This window comes from Curcuma longa, unplaced genomic scaffold (assembly GCF_044706935.1).
Source record: "Curcuma longa cultivar G26 ecotype Majalengka, Jawa Barat unplaced genomic scaffold, ITB_CL_G26_1.1 contig_19174, whole genome shotgun sequence".
NCBI classification, from domain to species: Eukaryota; Viridiplantae; Streptophyta; class Magnoliopsida; order Zingiberales; family Zingiberaceae; genus Curcuma; species Curcuma longa.
In genome coordinates, this window is record NW_027431024.1 from 1 (window position 1) to 5,692 (window position 5,692).

Genomic DNA, 5,692 nt, shown 5'->3' on the forward strand with positions numbered 1-5,692 from the left:
CTGCAAAGGTGCCTTTTTATATCAAGGGCTGCTTTACTAGTGCAGTGTTTACGATCTGTGGATGAAAGGAAAAAAAAAAAAGGAATGCAACCTTAATTTGCCAATCTCGACTCCCACCGGTGCTTTGATCGTTGCAGTTTGTGTTCTTTTATAGTACTATATCAGTTGCGTATTTAATCAGCTGCTACGACAAATAAATAAATAACAAGTCAAGTCTAGTCGTATTATTTTAATACAACAAATCAGTTCAAATAAAACAAAAACTCAAGTTGTACGTATTATTTTAATGCAACAATCTAATTTTAAATAAATTAAGAATTCAATTGGCTGATCGTCACAGGGTCCCACATTGACAGTCGATGAATAGCATGCTTTATTGACAGAGGAAGCACGTGACGTGCAGCTTCGCATGCCCCGACGAAGCCTGAACAGTGGGAGTAACAACTGCAGTCTGCTGGCTCACAGTCACAGCTCGGCCTCGTGGCCTCGTCATGAGCTTGCAATTTGCTTATGAGCCCTATGGCCGCCTGATCCAAGCTACAAGTCAAGTCGATATGTCGTATTAGTGAAATATATACAATAAGCCAGTTTTAAATAAAATAAAGACTCAAATTGTATTATTTATTTTACTTGGCCAACTTTACTTTAAAATAAAATTAAGTTGAATCTAGGCCGACCAACTTTCCTTTAAAATAATACTATTTTTAAAATATATTTATACATATATATAATTAATTAAATTAAAATATGACAATTTAATTCGATCATCAAAATTATTGTTGAAGCAAATTAAGACTCGACATTAATCTCTTGCACAGTCATGAAAACTCAACAACTGTATAATTAACCTTTAATTGCAACTGTATTAACCTTTAATTGCTTATAATGAATAAACAAATAGATATAGTCATGATATATAATTAAATTAATACATATAAATCCATTTATTTAATAAATTTTTTACCCGAAACATGTTGAAATATTATGTAAATTTCACTTATATCTTTTCCTTCCTTCAAAGTAAACACATCACTAATATTTTTTACGTTAAAAAAGAGTAATTTGCATCATTGAGGACTGATTCAACAGGGCTGCTAGTCACGACAACGAGAGATAATAATATCTACATGGGCCCACATTGATTGCCAATAATTAACTTGCTTTATTGTAGCATGGATGCGTATTTACGTGGCTGTTTAAGGACCCCACAATGACGAGGATTTTTATTTGTGATGCTTCATCTTTTTATTATTTTTATTATCCATATTACGGTGTAAAAAAAGATTAATTTGCACTATTGATCCTTGGATCATTACTTCAATTCAATTCAATAGGCTGCTTGTCACGGGCCCCACATAGATAGATAGTACCTGTTTTTCATATGGGCCCACATTGATTGCCAAATAATTAGCTTGTATTATTAATTTTTTTTATAATTTAGATATCTAATTCCTACCCATCTAATTAATCTAATTAATTTGGTAGGTTATCGATCCATTTTTTTATAATCTAATTAATTATGGATCCCACGACCATTTGAAAAGAGTAATAAACTTTCATTATTGATGCTTATTTCAGATGGACCCTACAATGAAAAGGATTTTTATTTGTAAAAAAAATCGACTTTTTTTAGACAACGAATTCTTATCCCATGATTTATCTTTTTATTATTCATATTTCAGAGTAAATTAGTCATTAACTCGATGATTACGATTAAACCTCTTTAAAAAATCACTGATTTAAAATGTTAACAAACAAACAAAATTCACTAACGAACATAATAGATAGATTCGTAGAGATGATTTTTGTTTGAGTGATAAAAGAAATTAATATTTTTTGTTTGAGTGTTTTCTCATTGTGTTAGGGATTTCGACTTCTGCTCGAGATTTGCTGGCTGATGATGAGTGATCTGTAAGATCTTAGCGGATTTCAGTGAGGCTTTTCTGGTCTATGATCTTACCACTGTTGTTACACACACTGAAGCCAACTCTATTTCACAGAAAAATGATTGCTTTCTACCCTGTTGGGGTTAAGATCAATTTTGGTGCAATGCTTGATCTTCTCTTTACCGATTCATGGATTTTCTGTGTTTTATGCTGCATTCAGCGAAAGAGGAATTGGTTGTTGCGATGATGAGTTTAGGGTTTGGTGTGGGCAGTGGTGATAGCATATTGTTTGTTATCTCCGTGAGCCTTTCTCACCATTAATACGACTTCTCCTTCCACTGAGCTCACAATTTTTATCCTCTACGAAGTGATCAATGTTTTTTTTAAAAAAAATTATTTATTTTTATTAACCACTGCATTGTTGTTTTTGGATTCATTCAACATGTATGTAATTATGTTAACAATGCGACTAATTCTTCAACATTTGGATTGATGTTATCTTGTTGACATTCTTATCTTTCACTCTAACATGTTTTCCTTGGTAGAAACCTTCATTCATTCATTGAGACATTTATTTTCACTTCATCCTTGGTTACTTTTCTCAAGTAATATGATGTAACTTGCTGGAAGCTTCAATATTAGCTGGTGTCAAATGTGGTATAAGCTTGAATTATTGCATATGGTAATTTAATTGTACAGAAAGTATGCCTCATTTCAGTTTGATTAATATCGTAGGCTATTTGTTTTTATGAATTTATTAATTAGGCTTTACTTTCTATTTTGATTGAACCTATGCATACTTTTTAGGCCAAATTGTGATCCTATGATAACTGTGGCATATATTGAAATAGCCATCTCGGGTGGTTTTTCATTGAGGGAGATGCCATATATCCTATATTAGAATTTTACTATTAGAAAAGTGTTGTGCATTTAGATCAGAGAAATTTTCATGTTATGATTGCAGGAAACCAAAACATAAAATTTCTTGTAATTGCTAATATTCATGGGTAAAGTACAATTAGTTGATTGAAAGTTAAACTTAGACTGAGGCACAAGTAGTGAGGCTCCTTGCAAAATGAATTGTTTGGCTGCTTACGTTTTTTTTTTTTTTTTTTTGCAAGAATAATTATGAGATGAGCATTGCAGCACAAATAGAATAATAGTTTGATGTTTGTGCTGTTCTTTATCTCCCAACACTGCTATATATCATTGCTGTTGCATCTGCTGATTTAAGTTTGTTGGCTTGGAAGTTTTGAGCTGTTGTTATAAATTTATATTAGTTTTGGTATAGGCGACAGGTATAGCCAATATGAAAACTAAACTGTAAACTTGATAGATGATTTGGTGCACGAGTACTGACGCTCTGTTTAATATCAATATCCGGATGCGTAAACTCTGTGCAAGAATAGATTAGGGTATGCGTTTTGCAGCACAAATGAACTTGTGTTTATGCTGCCTGTATTTACCCAACACTATTACATACATATTAATACTTTTAGATCGCAATTTCACAAGTACGTTTTGATAACATGAGTAAGATATTTATATTTCTTTGTATTTTCTTATCTCCTTCTTGGTTTATATAGTCATTTATACTGAATGAAAATTTATACATTAGATGAGTTAATTTTGTTAATTCTCATGCACTATGGCTCTCAATATGGTTCACAGTCAATCTTATACCAACCCTTTCATTTGCTTGCTTTCTGGCACTTCATTGATTCTTTCTCTTCGAGAATAATTTATAAACAGTTGCTAAAACACCTCTCGAATAACTGGATGCAAGATAAGTAGATATGTGCATACAGTTCAGACGGAGGCACAAAAGAACGTGAATCATTTTGAGGGAAAGGAACTATTTTATCTAATCTTTCCTTTCTTAGATAGCTTATGCGAGATACGTAGATAAAACTGTTTTATCTATTCATTTTGAGTGAAGTATTTCAGCTAATTATGATATATAGGTGATGGGAGCCGTTACTTAGACAAACTTCAATTGATGCACAACACGACGCTTTTGTGTAAGATCCATTATTCTGTCACCGTATATTTTTGTGCAAGACTGTGTTGGATATCGGAGTCTTAACGGACCAATACTATTTTGTAAAAAAATCAAAATGTTATTAATTGATGAAAGTCATAATTGATTTCAAAATTGAAATTTATGTTTCATGTAGATAGACTTAGGCTATTAATTTGTTCAAAATTGATTAAGGGTGAATGAAAAATTAATTGTTTAAAGTTGATCTAGAAATAATATTAATTATTAATTAATGTTATATATAAGAAAGTGCATAGAGAATAATCCCATATCGGAGAATTTTAATAGACTTTCATTCCTTATTAATGTTGTGTTAATAGAGTTAACACAAAAAAATCCATATGTTCTCTTTTCATGGGTGAGCAGATGCTTGCACTTGTGAACCCGTGGCCTGTCACACACCACGCGAGCAATGACCGCTTTGTCGGCGCACAATTCCTTACATTTAGGATAGAGTTATATACAAGAAAAATATGTCGACTCATCAGTAGCTGCGCCCAAGATATCAAACAAGAAAATTTTCTTCAACTTACATTTATAAATTCAGGCCTGTATTTTATAACTGCTTGGCCTTGAAGAGGAGACACCAACACACTGTCAACTCCCTTCATATCCCCCACGATAGATTCTATTGATGCTGCACAAGAGGCACATTCCATTCCACCAATTCTAAATGTGACCTTCCTCGTCCTCTTATCACTTCTTGATGACCCTTGTGAAAAATCAACAACAATGCTCTCTGGGGATTGAAGAAGTGGTGCTGTAAGACTATCCTTCCCATTCTGTTCCATTTTCTTTCAACTCAAAATTTTATCAAGCGCTGCATAAATATATGGTTATTAACAAAGAGACATAAACAGTAAGAACGCCATTATGCAGATAAACTGGGTTTCTAAACCTCCATCGGTATCAAGCAAAAATTGAAAAACAAAACTTAAAGGATTCCAGACAGCATACTCTGCAATAGAAAACACAGTTCGAGATAATGGAGGGTATATGCATCACATATTCAAGAGAAAATTTAGTTAACTTCAGACTGAAACACTTTCGAAATTTTAAGTTGAACATACGTTTTTGGGTTTCAATTAATTCAGGAGCATACTGTGCTATCTTCCACGAGCCTCAGCGTTCAAGCTTATTTATTAAAAATCTTATCAAACTCAATCTTTATATTGAGCTCAAAAGAGATATCACGATATTCATAATTTAGTTCAAACATTTATCCAATGAAAGAAACATATTATTTTTACATTTCTACTATAATTTATTATTGTTCATAAATGCTAATGAACTTCTTGTTGACTAGCATATTCATTTAGTGCCCTAAAATTGAGAACTCCTTGACTCTAGAAGCATTTCATTTGGCTCGTTTACAATAAAAAAAAACTGAATAAATAAAATCACAAACGGGTAAAGGAACAAGAACATCACCAGTTTCGCCCTAGGAATCGAATAATTTCTCACCGAGATGTCAAGGGTGACCTAATCCCCGAATACCGCTAATCAGAATTCAGAGAAAAGGAAAACTTAGAGCTTGCTGCTTATGCGGCGTAGAGCAAGAGACAAACTGCGGAAACGACCAAAAAAATCACAAAACAAGGACCGAGCAAACTATCGAATTCAAAATCGCGATGGAGTAGTTACCTGAGGAATCCTTGCGAACAGGCGTAGTTTTTCGTGGAGCGATTGGACTTTGGAGAAGGGCGGCAGGCGAGGACCAGGGTTGAAAAGCGTAGATTAGCAACTTTGCACCATCATCGTTAAA

The 5,692-nt window shown here is 33.2% G+C and overlaps 1 long non-coding RNA gene and 2 other non-coding genes across 3 annotated transcripts; 2 read left to right on the forward strand and 1 right to left on the reverse strand.

Annotated features, from left to right (window-relative positions):
• The first annotated feature begins 1,891 nt into the window (after nt 1–1,891).
• Nucleotides 1,892–1,986, forward strand: LOC141817048 (small nucleolar RNA R11/Z151). The gene has a single exon (XR_012600775.1). It is a non-coding gene; the product is annotated as a small nucleolar RNA R11/Z151 (small nucleolar RNA).
• Nucleotides 1,987–2,123: 137 nt separating this feature from the next.
• LOC141817049 (small nucleolar RNA Z152/R70/R12) lies at nt 2,124–2,233 on the forward strand. Its single transcript, XR_012600776.1, has one exon. It is a non-coding gene; the product is annotated as a small nucleolar RNA Z152/R70/R12 (small nucleolar RNA).
• Nucleotides 2,234–4,456: 2,223 nt separating this feature from the next.
• On the reverse strand, nt 4,457–5,626 carry LOC141817047 (uncharacterized). The gene is made up of 2 exons (XR_012600774.1): nt 5,572–5,626; nt 4,457–4,747 (listed from the first exon to the last, which is right to left on the reverse strand). It is a non-coding gene; the product is annotated as an uncharacterized LOC141817047 (long non-coding RNA).
• Between the last annotated feature and the right edge of the window lie 66 nt (nt 5,627–5,692).